The sequence below is a fragment of the Ascaphus truei genome, chromosome 1 (assembly GCF_040206685.1).
Source record: "Ascaphus truei isolate aAscTru1 chromosome 1, aAscTru1.hap1, whole genome shotgun sequence".
Classification (NCBI taxonomy): domain Eukaryota; kingdom Metazoa; phylum Chordata; class Amphibia; order Anura; family Ascaphidae; genus Ascaphus; species Ascaphus truei.
In genome coordinates this window covers 65,430,208-65,444,076 of record NC_134483.1, presented here as the reverse complement: position 1 = coordinate 65,444,076, position 13,869 = coordinate 65,430,208, and positions in this window count along the sequence as shown.

The window sequence follows — 13,869 nt, the reverse complement described above, 5'->3', positions numbered from 1 at the left end:
GACAATAATACACACAGAGCAGTAGAACAGTACTGCACACATTCAGCGGCTGACATCCGATCATTTAGTGGGTTGGATTCCTTGGTACACCCGGTCTTGGTGCATGATTTCGTAAAAATTTCCCGCGTTAAGACGCAAGTTTACTAGTGTTTTGATCGATTGCAGAAAATTGCATTTTAGCGTTGTCTGCAATACCGTCGAGAAACTCAAGTGGGACAATATCAGAGGTGTATTGTGCGTAAAAGCTGGGGTCACTCATGTAGTCTGCATTATAGTTGGCCCAGCTTCGTTTGACCATCCGCAGCTCTCCATCCCTGACCTTGGCTTACTCTCGACGATCTGCACCTCTCCAATTTTGACCTCGGCTAAAGCACCCACAATGATACGCACCCCTCCACTACTGACCCCGGCAAGTATTATGACCATTCTCACCTCTACGACCCTGACCCGGCTATGTCGACTTCTCTACACTCCAGACGCGCTCATGCGGCTGTGGGTTGGTGTTATATAAATTACCCCACATCAGCAGCGTGGCCCCATCTTGTTTGTGGTGAGCACACCGTCACAGTAATACATTGAGAGTTACCTCTCGTTTTCTAGTATGTCCTGGGCATAGAGTTAAGATGACAAATAGTACATGGTTACAAATACAGTTACATAAGTGAACAGAGTATACATTATATACGACATAGCATGCACAGTTAGAGATAATATATATTATATGTGTATGTAACAGTTACAGACCAGATTAAAATGAGAGAGCTTTAGTTTTGAAAGAACTTGGCCTGGTGGTGGCTGTGAGAGTCTCTGGTAAATTGTTCCAGTTTTGAGGTGCACGGTAAGAGGAGGAGCGTCCGGATAATTTGCTGAACTTTGGGACCATGAACAGTCTTTTGGATTCAGACCTCAGATGATAAGGGATGCATGTGGTAGGGGTGAGGAGCTTGTTCAGATAGATGCGTAGCTTGCCCAGAAAGTATTTGAAGGCAAGACAGGAAAGATGAATTTTGCGCCTAAACTCCAGTGATGACAAATCTAATTCTTTCAGCATTTCGCAGTGATGTGTGTGGTATTTGCATTGGAGAACAAAACGGCATATTGAATTATAGAGGGTATCAAGTTTACTAAGGTGGGGATTGGGTTTCGAGCTGTATACTATGTCCCCATAATCGGTAATTGGCATTAGTATCTGCTGTGCGATATGCTTTCTGACCAGCAGACTTAGGGAGGATTTGTTCCTGTAAAGTACACCTAGTTTGGCATAGGTTTTAGATGTCAGATTATCAATGTGCATACCGAATGTTAAATGGGAAACAAACCATAAAGCCAAGTATTTAAAACTAGTAACAGGAGTTAGGGTGGTGTTAGCGTTGGTTCTGATCTGGGGCTCAGTCATTGGAAGCTTTAAAAATTTAGCCATAACCGCATGGATGGTAGAGGATTGATCCATAGAGATGAAAATGGACTGGTGTCGGGGGACAGACCCGTGCCACTCCCCAATCCCCCCTTCTCCCCACCCCCCTTCTTGTCTTCCCTTCCCCCCACTACCCATTGATATTTGGTGACTGGTGTTAATGCTAGAGCAATATCAATGTAAAAATTATACTGGATGTCATAACTATTTCTGTATTGCATCAGAAAACCAATAAAATCAAAGTTATATAAAATACAAAATACCATTTTACAGTCTTGTCAATGTTTAAAAACAGTTTGTTTTGGGAAATCCAATTTTCAAGTCTCAAAAAGTCAGATTAAAGTATGTGTTCAAGGTCGGAGAGGCTATGGCTGTGTGCATATAAAATTGTGTCATCTGCGTACATGTGTATTGAAGTTCCCTTACAAGCTGTAGGAAGATCATTGATAACACTGAGAAGAGTAGGGGCCTCAAAACAGAGCCTCATCGACCCAAACATGAACATCCTGGCGTTAGGAACCCAGGAGACCAAAGAATTTGAGGGGTTTCTCCCCGGAATCTCAGGTTATATATTTTGTATACAATTTTGTGAATTCTTGGGCTATTTCTTTATCATTATGGGTAATTAAATCATTCTTACAGCAGATTGCGGTGATGTGGGATTTAACTCTCACGGCTCTAAGTTTGTTTGCTAGATGTCTATCAGCTTTATTCCCCTTAACGTAATATTGCTGGTTGGTCCATTTCAGTGCTCTTTCTACATCCTCCAGTTGGATCTGTCTCAGTGCTGTCCTAGCAGCGCTGAGGGATTTGTATACTTTTTTTTGATGGGTTAATTTTGTGTGGCTGTTCCAAATTTATGATCTTATCCATGAGTTCTTCATATAATTTCAGTTTGCATTTTTTCCTATGCGAAGCAATGGAAATGATGTCTGCTCTTATCGTCGCCTTGTGGGCTTCCCAGAGCATCGCTCAAGCTGGGACAGATCCCTTGTTTATCTTAAAATATTAGATACATTTTAGTTTTATTTTGCTCTCTATATTGAGAGAATCATTTCATTTCCATTGGAATGAGTTGCTTTTGACAAAAGGGAGAGATAGAGTCAAATCAATAGGTGCTTGGTCTGACCAGGTGATTGGACCTATGTCCAAATAGGAAGATGCATGGAGAATATTTTTTAGAGACTAGGAAATAGTCAATTCTCGAGTAGGTCTGGTGTGGGTGGAGTAGAATGTATAATCCCGCTGGCCTTGGTGCTGTGCCCTCCATATAGCTGTCAGGGAGAACTCCTTTACAAATACTCTGAAATTGTTTGCGGTTTCTTGGGAATTCATTGATTGTGTGTGGCCGGTATAGTAGACATGTCTAATTCAGATGAGGAGACCATATTCATATCCCCTGCGATTATTAATGAGGACAGGAAATGAGGATCAATTGATTCCAGAACCTTAGGCTGCGCTTATAGTTCAGGCGACAGCAACGCAACGTCGCGGCAAAACAAATGCATTGCCGCCGTCGCGTGCGTGTCACGCCTGTATGCCCACAGACCAAGCTAGACCCCAGTACTGAGGTGGGAACGGTATGATACCACACACCCACAGCCGTGGGAGCAAGCCCGGAGTGTGGTATAGCAATGCTGGCCCTGTTGGAAGAGTTGTTAGTGTATACTTGCAACGCTTGGGGAATGTCCATGAGAATAGTCGTGTCCGTTTGCCAATGTTCAGGGATCCAGAGGGTAGAATCGTCAGAGGGCAAGCCAGGTCCTAGGAAGCCAGAGGTCAGCGGAGTCGTATGCGTAGCAGGGTTCAAAGAGATACCAAAGAGCAGAGTAGTCCAGGGTAAGCAGGGGTCAGAGCCAGGGAAATCCAAAGTAACACAGGAGCAGGTAATCACAGGAGCACAAAGGGAGCACAGCATAGGTCAGGTACACACAGGGAAACAGGAACTATGCAGAGCGAGGAAGAGGTGCACAGACAGGGATTATAAAGGAAGGTACACCAATGTCAGAGAGGGGAGGAGTAGAGAGAGAAGTGGGTCTATTTTGATCTGGTTTAAACTGATTGGCCGGCGAAGCCGGCCAATTCAGTTGAACAGCAATTCTACTTGTTGCCAAGTAGAACAAAGAAAAACCAGCCAAAAAAATATTCAAATTAAACCATCAAGTGCACTGTAAATAAAATAAAGTGCACTTAAAAAAGAAGGGTCAATTCAAATGAATCCACTATAGGGGATACCGAGCAGAGCACCCCGCCTGACGCCCACTGGGAGGCAAATTCTGAAACCGTCCCAGTGGACTCGGCGTACGTGTACTCTGCACGAGAGAGTACAGGCCTTTCCTCGGCATGCCGCGGAAACATGCCGGGGACATGTCCCCCGACCTGCTGAGGTTGGGGGAGAGAGGAGCCCGAGGGGGTTGCCGTGGCTTTGGTTCCACGCAAAGATCCAGAGAGCTGAAGTTGATAGGTTGACAAGGCTCTCCGGTCTGCAATACCCCCTCAATGAAGGTGCGTGAGTCGGGGTGGATAGCATCTTTAATCTCCCGGATCAAACGATGAAGGACGCGGGCGAGGAAATCAACCCCCACCACCTGTTCCTTCCTGGTCGTGGAGACCAGTTTCCAGGCCTTTAATAAGTCCCGGTAGTATGCCGGCAGCTCCGAGAGGTCTCTACCTAACCCCTCGGGCTTGATGATAAACAGTTGCCGGTCATACCTCATATTGCGCAGCTGGCGAAAGAAACTGGTCGCCAGCTGGCACCACTGCGGAGATGGATCTGCGAATAGGTATCTCTGCAGGTATTGGAGGTGGAAAGTGTGTAACTGGGAGCGGACACACACCACTCCCTGTCCACCATCCTCCAAAGGGAGGCACGCAACTCCCACAGAAACCCAATGCTCCCCATCCAGAGAAAATCCATCAACCTCCTCTGGATCTTGTTGATAAATTCGGGGGTCGGATCCATGGCTATCAGCCAGTGCCATAGCTGACTGGCCACCAGCTGGTTGATCACCAGGGTTCTTCCCCTGAGGGAAAGCATTCTCGACAGATACACCCAAGACCCCAGACGAGCAATGACTCGTTCCTCAAGATCACTGAAGTTTTCCGGGGCCGGGTTCTCTACAGCAGACAGGTAGACTCCCAGATATTTGAGAGTATCGCTTCCCCATGAGACATTACGAAACGTGGGGGGGCAAAGAGTCCACCTGTAAGGGACCCACCAAAATGCCGGAGCACTTGGACCAGTTGATCCGAGCAGAAGAGGCCGCTGTGTAGACCTCTTGGCACGCCTGCGCCCGCTCCAGATCAACTAGGTCCTGGGCCATGAGGATCACATCATCGACATAGGCCGACAGGACTACCCGCATGTCGGGCTCCCACAGCCCCAGCCCGGTGAGCCTCCTCCTCAGTAGGCAGAGGAAGGGCTCAATGGCCAGCGCGTATAGTTGCCCAGATAGGGGGCACCCCTGACGTACTCCCAGACCAATTACAAAAGGTGCCGTCAGGGACCAATTAATTTTTACCAGACACTCTGTAGAGGCATACAGCATCCGGAGAAAGCCCACAAATTGTGGGCCAAAGCCAAACGCCTGCAGGGTCTGCATGAGGTAACGGTGATCCACCCTGTCAAACGCCTTCTCTTGATCTAGGGACAGGAAGGAGAGTGACAGACCAGTCCTCTGCGTGTGGTGCAGCAGGTCCCGGACCAGAAAGATGTTATCGTGAATGCTCCGGCCCGGTATAGTATAGGACTGGTCGGGGTGAATCACCTCTGCCAGCACTGACTTGAGCCTCAGTGAGAGCGCTTTGGCTATGATCTTCTAGTCCGTGCTTAGCAGTGAGACCAGTCGCCAGTTAGAGATCTGGCGGAGATCCTGCTTCTTCGGCAACAAAGACAGTATTGCCCGCCGACACGAAAGAGGCATCTCACTGGTCTCCAGGGCTTCGGCCAGAACCTCGGTGAAATCAGGTCCCAGCATCTCCCAGAAAAACCGGAAGAACTCCACAGTCAGCCCGTCTAGCCCCGGCGTTTTTCCGCGGGACATGAGACTGAGGGTTTCAGAGAGCTCGGCCAGAGTCAATAGTAACTCAAGCCGCTCCCTTCCACCCTCGCCGACCATGGGAAGCCCCTCCCATAAGACCCTGCATGCATCTGGCTGGATGGACTCCGGAGAGAAAAGATCTACGTAGAACCTCCGGGTTCTGTCCCGGATGCTCTCCGGGTCAGTCAGAGGGGTACCGTCCTCCGCTAGCAAGCAGGTGATGTGTTTACAGTTTCCCCTCTTTTTCTCCAGCACGTAGAAGAGGCGCGACCCATCTCCCGAAGGAAGTGGATGCGGGATCGCACATACACCCCCTGAGCTCTCCGATCTTCCAAGTCCCGGTGAGCGCACTTCCTCTTCACATACGCACTCTGCAGGTATTGGTCTCCCGCCACAGACAGCCGCTTCTCGAGATCGAGCACCTATTCTCTAAGGGCCTCGATCTCAGCATTGCGCTGCCTGCTTGCACCTTTGGTGTACTCCTGACAAACAAGGCACAGATGAACCTTGCCCACGTCCCACCACTGCTCTAACGTGGCAAAGTCTGACCTGCAACCTCTCCAACCATCCAAAAGTCTCGGACCGACGTCGCAAACCCCTTCTCCTCCAACAACGTATTGTTGAAGTGCCAATAGGTGGCCGAGGGCGCTGCTGGTAGTAGCGCCACCGTCACGGACGCACAATTGTGGTCCGAAAATGGCGCCAGCCTAATAGTACTGGACTGGGCTCGCGACAGGCTGTGGCTGGATATATACAGCCTGTCGATCCGGGACCAGGACATCCGTTCACCCCTAAACACCCTAACATGGGTGAACTCAGTGGATGCCTCGGGATGTTGTTCTCACCAGACGTCTACCAAGGAGTAGCGGGTGATGACCTCCCGCAGGGCCGACGCAGAGCACAGGTGTGGCTCCGGACACCTCCGAGCCTCGAGGGTGCAGTTAAAATCACCCCCAAGCACCACATATTCATCCGCGTCGACTGTCTCCAGGTAATCAGATATTCTGACGAAGAACTGCCTTCTCAGGGGTCCGGTGGCAGGAGCATACACATTCAAGAAATTAAACGTGTAGTCCTCGTGCCGGACCCTGAGATGCAACAGGCGACCTGGAACAACAGTTTTGGCAAGCAGTAGCTCTGGTTGAAAGGACTCAGAGAACAGGGTCACCACCCCACTAGATGACGAAGTGAGGTGGCTGAAGAAGACCTTGCCTCGCCACTCCAGATGCCAGCTGGCTTCAGCCTCTGGAGTGGTATGGGTTTCCTGCAGGAAACTCACAGAATACTTTCCCTTCTGTAAAAAGGAGAGTACCTGGAACCTGCGAAACCCGTCCTTACAGCCATTCACGTTAAGTATACCGATGCTCAAAGCCATTGGTAATCAGGAGTTTTTCTTGTGCTTTCCACAGGCGCTCAGGGTGCTACACCCCGAGAAGCCTTTATGTGGTCTCGCATCAATTTATGAAATTTCAGGACACAAAGATGGATAGGCCAAGAGATTTTGGCCTTGTGGTTAACCCTGATGTATACTAAGAGAGAGTGGAGAATGACCGAGGCATCCTTCCACCTTCCAAGGGCCAACTGCACTTTCGTGGTTCTGTGTTTGCAGGGGGTATCCTCCAGGAAACCATCTAGCTCCTGGGCAGGGATAATGGGGGTCAAAGAGTCCACCACCTCCGCGGTTCCAGAGGACTCCTCACTGAGCCCAAACTCCCCGAGCTCCTCTTGACTGAAAAACTCAAGACCCCCGCCCTTCCCTGCAGGGGCCTTTCTCAGCCTTAGAGTGGGTCCCCTCCTCGGTGTTTCCATGAGGGGGTCCACTATATCCTCCACATCCAACCCCGGGGTAGGATGTTCAGGGGTAGCTGGTGGCGGTATGGCGGAGGTAGCGGTCTCCCTAGTGTCCTCGGGGGCCAACAAGGCACACAGTGCCCTCCTGGTATCCTCTACCGCCATGCAAACAAACGGGATGCCACGGGTGTTTGTATTAATCGTGGGAGGGCACTTTACAGCAAGTACCTCATAGCGAGGGTCCAGCCCAGCAGTCGCGTCCAACAAAGTGCCCGACCAAAACTCCTCACCAAAAGAGTTCACATCTGGCATCTCCCAGATGCAAAGTGAAGTGCTCCCTAAAACACCCTCACCCACACCCGCCACCCCTGCTCCATCCTCCAAACCCCCAACCACGGGGGTCAGCCCTAGCCCATCTCCTCCCTACGGTGACACAAACCGGGGCTTTTTAGCCCCAGATGTGCCACCCGAAGGCAGTACAGCCGGAGGGGGATTCTGGTCGACCCCAAAGTCTCCGAAAACAGCTTCTTTCGGTGTGACAGGTTCACCGAAGCACAAGTCCCCAGGGGATGTTCTCCAACTGGGAGGGGTGTTGGAAGGCTCCCCAATGTCCATTTCCAGGGGCAAAGCCTCATGTTGTTGAGCACTTTGATCTTCCACCCCAGGGACACCGGGTACCTCCTCTTCTCCTTGCATTCCCTCCAGATCTTCGAGGGCGGGGGGCTGCATATTTATGGGGTCCGGCTCACACTGGCTAATCCTAACCTGTGGGCCGCACAGGGCCACCCTGTGCGGAATTGATGTTGCATTCCGCTTCGGAGACTTCTGAGGGTGAACGTCATACGGTTCACCCTCCTCGCCCTCCTCAATCACCCTCTTGTTCTTAGTTTTTGATTTCCTCTTCCTGAGGATTGATTCCCCAAAAAGGGTACTGCTACCTCCTCAGCAGGATCCTCCCACCACTTCCCCGCACCCTGTACGGTGCTTACATTGGGGGTACGGTGCTCCTGGGGGGAGACCGTGACAATAGAGGGTGACTTCTTCACGGTGACTCTTTTCTTCTCCCTCTTTTTTTCTGGGGAGAAGTGCAGACGTCACCGCCCGAGATGGGGCAGCGACATCTCCTGCGGTCCCAGGGGGGACCTGGGCCCCTGAGGGCTCTGCTGCAGTGGGCACAGCAGCACAGGGTGTCTCCTCCCGGGGGGGACAGTGACAACAGAGGGTGGCCGCTCCAAGGCGACCCCCTCCCCCTCTCTCCGCTCCCCGGGGAGTAGTGCAGATGTCACTGCTCGAGACGGGGCAGCGACATCTCCTGCGGTCCCAGGGGGGACCTGGGCCCCCGAGGGCTCTGCCACGATGTGAGCAGCGCCACAGGGTGTCCTCTCCCGGGGGAGACAGCGACAGCAGAGGGTGGCCGCTCCAAGGCGACCCCCTCCCTCCGCTCCCCGGGGAGAGGTGCAGATGTCACTGCTCGAGATGGGGCAGCGACATCTCCTGCAATCCTAGGGGTCTTAGGGGTCTTAGAGGTCTTAGGAGTCTTGGGGGGGACCTGGGCCCTCGAGGGTCCCGCTGTGGTGGGCATAGATGTCACTATTTGAGATGGGACAGCGACATCTCCTGCGGTCCCAGGGAGGACCTGGGCCCTTGAGGGCCCCGCTGTGGCGGGCACAGCGGCACCGGGTGTCTTGGCAGAGGGAGGGGTGGGTGCAGGAGCTGGGATGGGTCTTCTGTTCCCTTTGGGGCAACTCCTACGAGTATGCCCCAGCTCCTTGCACAGATAGCACCTAACCCCCTCCGTGCCATAGTACACTGTGTATGTAATGCCCTCATAGGGCACCCCAAAAGAACCTTCCACAGATTCTGTGCTCCCCGGCAGCAGCAGTTGTACCTGACGCCTAAACGAGAGCACATGCCTCAGCGCCCTATCACTGCAGCCCAAAGGTAATTTTGTTATAGGAGACTTAATGTCTCCCAGGGCTTGCAGGTGTGGGCGTATGAGGCTGTCCAGGAGGAAGGGGGGCACATTGGTGAGAATGACCTTGGTGCCTAACACCTCCATGGGTTCTATAGGGATGTAGGTCCCTCCTACAACAATGCCTTTCTGCACCATTGTGTGGGTGGCAGCCAGCGTACGGAGGAAGCAAACACCCCTCCCATACATCTTGCTGGCTGCCACCACAGCAGAGGCACCCAACACATCAGCCACAGCCCTCACATAGATCTCCATGTTCAGGCCAGGTGACATTAGGCACTTCACCCCAAGCTTCCTGCTCACACAGGGCGTGGCCCCAGCATTGTTGTTGCTGAGATCAACACCTGCAGCCGCCACCTGCGCCCATGACTGCGTTGGGACTGCAGGGGTTACACTGACAGCAGGAGCCGGGGGAGGTGTGGCCAGGGCACTGGATGTACCAGGCCAAGGGCTGTGGTTATTGTTATTGCTCCTAAGGGCCCCAGTTTTTGGGGTCTGATATCCGGTGGTGGCTCTTGTTGCCACACTACTCCTATTCCCCTTAGGCATGATAATAAAAAGCCTTTTAGTCAGGGGAGGAGGTAGTGTTTAGAGAGAGAGAGGTGCAGAGAGGAACTGTCCCTTTATGAACCAATTAACTACCTATCTGCAAAGGGAGGGAAAGAAAAACAGCTTTAAAAAACGCTGTAAACTTCCTTTTTCTTCCCTTTTTTTTTACTCACTCTCTTACAATAAGCCACACCACACTTTTATAAGTATTAAAGAAAGACACAGAGCTCCCACATGCAAATGAAAAAGGAAGGAATCAGGCTTAAATTAAAGTAAACTAGAAGTAAAACAAACAACCAAGGGTTGGGGAGGAGAGAGGGGTTGAGACTACAGTTACCAGCCAGCTAAAGTGTAGCTTTGCTGGGTTGAAACACTGCAGCCTCTGGGTGAAAACCAAAAACGTTTTTTTAAACCTCAAAATACACCCAAAACCCTCTACAAAACTCACAGTATACTCACAGTATACTCCCCCACAAATCCACACCAAAGTATAACAAATAAAGAAAGAATACAACCTGATTCCACAGCAAATGCCTGGGAGCTCTGCACACACGCTTCTGAGTGAGAAGCTAGAGATAGGTCAGGGAGAGAAGAGGAAGAGACAGAAGAGGCAGTCAGGGAATGGCCTGTACAGCTTGGGAGGCGGAGACAGGGGGAACCTGATAAGAAGAGTCTGTGCGCGCACCCCCTGTAAGCTGGGGATGTGCACGCACAGGTTGCAACACAGGCGCGGCCCATACGGAGCAGGGGAAGACCGCAGGAGGGGGACGGAGCAAAGAGGAGGGGAACGCGCGCAAGGCCTGTGCCCGCGCGATGGCCAGCAAAGGCAGAGAGGAGCATGCACGCGCGTCCCCCATGGGCTAAGGAGGTGCACGCACCGAACGCATCACCAGGCGCGCGGAAAGCCGCGCCGTGGGCACCACGCGAGGAGGAAGCAATGGGACGGATGGCACCACAGAGGAAGGTAAAGGAGCTACCGCAGGGGAGAGGGAGTGGGAAGGATCAAAGCAGGGGCTAAGGGAGCACGTGAGTATGCGAGACCTGTGGAGAATGCGCTGCGGCAAGGGGAGAGAGGTAGAAGATGAAGGAGAGGAGTGGGAAGGAGTAGAAAGGGTAACATGAGATGGGAGAGAGGGGCAGGGAGAGGAAGGAATTTCCTAAGTCATAACAGTGCGCTTATATTATGCGCCATGCGACTGAGCAACTGAGCGACAGTTTGCTGGAAGTCATCTCATTTGCTTTTTCCAGCAACCGTAACCTGACCGGCACGTCGCCGTCGCCGGCACTATAAGCGTAGCCTAAGCCATAAAGTCAACTTGATTCTCATTTGGTACATAGAGATTAATTAGTGTGACTGCTGTGCCTGCGAGAGAACTATGTAGTATCAGGAAACTGCCCTCAGGATCTGTGATCACCTTTTTGGCCGTGAAGGGGACATCTTGCTTAATTAAGATTGCCACTCCTCATTTTTTGCTAGAGAATGAGGAGAATGATGAGTATCAAGTTCAATGAGTACTATCCAACTCTGAAGTCAAGTTTCTAAGTTTCGAAGTTACTTGCTGTAATCCTATACCTTGCTATACTCTAAGTAGTCTCACTGATAAGTGTGGTGGTGGAGTAGGAAGGGTGTTGAGCGCACATGTAGAATATATAGGAAAAATGTATATAAGTGATGCAGTCTCATGCAAATAAAGAACACAGTTCAATATACAGTATAGCAGCCCTATGGTAAAGGTATACACCTCACTCTTGGGTCAGGGAATGAAATAAACAATTATAGATAAGTAATAGTATATCTGTACCCACAAGGCCGTGTGTGAGCCCCTTCTCAGCAAGTGGTATCTTAACAACGTCTTCCGTGAACAGAATGTTGTCATCTATCATGTGTGATGTCCCTTGTCTTGCGTACCGTCCCAATAAGGATGATATAGGCGGGGAGTTAAAAAAGTATACACTTTATTACATAAAAAAAGTAACTATAAACTCACATATAAGTTTAAACTTCAGCTCCGGACAGCCGTCTTCTTAGCTCTGGTGCGGTGTGGTGGTGAACAGGTTAAATTTGCATCACATGGCTTGTGGATTTCTTTGTGTTCCGAAATGTGTTGGGAGGGTCATGGACATTAAAATGGGTCTCTTGTATAAATAGAATATCCCCTTTCATTCTTTTAAGTTCTTGGAGAGCAAGTCTCCGTTATCTATGGGATTGCAGGCCCTTGACATTAAGCGAGACAAGTTTTATAGAGGTCTGGCTAGTCATGATCCCAAAGAGTTAGACAAAATAGTAGACCATCCACCTTCCCAGAGTGGGGGCCATTATATGTCTCTGATTCTTTTTGAATTGAGGAGAGTTGATTACATTTGTCTTCTTCAGTAGGGGCATTGGCAGGGGGGAGGGTGAACAGGGGAGAGGACAGATGAGGGGTGGGGAAGAGGGAGGGCTCAACGGTTGCCCTGAGATAGAAACCTCAGTCACAATAAGGACAAGGTGGTCGGGGGGGGGGTAGCCAAAACAAAACATTGCTCTGCTTATATAGGAACCTCATTTGTTCTGATAACCATATGTAGCCCTCGTAGCCCTCGTACCCCCCACCCCCTAGTGACATTGAGGGTGTACGCTGTAAATATGCTACCAGTGCTGCCTTAACCTGCTGGCTCACGGAATTCTCAAGCCTCCGGCACGGGGAGCCTGGGGTGATACAATGCAATACTCTAAGGTGCAGCGCCTCCACCTGAGAGGGATCCCACCATAGTTGCAGGAGCTCCTCACAGGACCCAATGACAATAATCACACACTGGTTACAAAACAACAATAACCTTTACTGGCATAGGAATAACTCTTAATGGTTCTAACCCAATACCGTGTTCCAAGAGTCCCACAACCAACCCCAATGTGTGAGACAGCGCTGCCCACTAATTTGAGTTGTTGGTTGGTGCACGTGTTGTGGTGAGGTAACTGCCAGGTGTGTCCACAGCTGGGCGCACCGACATAAAGACAAAGTGGATCTGCTGATCCCACGATGAGTCCGCCTCCACGTGGGGTGGTATCCCGCTGGATGGTCCCACATGAAGATATATGTATCTTGTAGGGGGTCTGGTCCCAGACCACAATTATCAGGGCGTCGCAGCTGCGACCTTATGAAACAGCTAATGGGGCAGGTTCCCTACCTAATTGCCTTTCCCTGTAGCAGCCACAAGCTTCCCAAGTGAGTCGGGGCCTAGCTGGGGCCTACCTGGGGCCTAGTGCAGGGGCCCTGCACCTACAACCTCCCCTATCTGTGTCCCAGCTCTGACTGCCTTCTGATCCCCAGAGCGCCAAATGTATCTTCCTGGGAGAAGGGAATCCTCTCAGCCCTATTGGCTGTGCTGGGCCATGTGATTCGCAGTCCCTGGGGATGCTGGGAGTTGTAGTCCCTTGTGGAGCCTTCCCCTATTGCCACCGCGTGCATGTAAGTATATGCATAACTTGGTAAGGGCCCTGCACTATGTAGCACCACATCTGCGCATGCGCGAGTATACCGTGCCTGCGCGCGCACCTCAAAGATGGCGGCGCCTTGCAGAGGGAGCCGCCGGCGAGCCCACCTCCACGCACAACATCCCCGACGGCAGTGGAGGTAAGGGGGGGGTGGCGAAACGGAGGACCGGGGGGACCTGGCTACACATACCATCAAATACACAAATAACAAAGGGCTTAACCCTCTCGGAGCGCTGAGTTGAGTAAAGCTGAACCTTGCTGAGTAAAGGTAAGTCCTAAACATTAGACAGAGGACTGAGAATAATAACAAAATATGAGACCGGTGCTTATGAAGCTGTGTAGTCCAGTGTGCAAACTCTATGTTCATTTTACTGTGATGAGTGGTGGAAGGAGGCGAGGGGGAAGAGAGGCGAGGGGAAGAGAGGAAAGAGAGAAGGGGAGAGAGGGGGAGAGGTGGGTGGGGAGGAGGGGAGGGGGAGGGAGGGGCTGTCCCCAGGAAAAACCATAGAAACCCCCATATTTTGGGAGTATGGGCCAATCTTACATTAAAACTTTTGGACTGCATATGGAATTTGTTTTAATGCGCAATTCTAGCTACACATATACAGTAAACAGTTAACATAATATA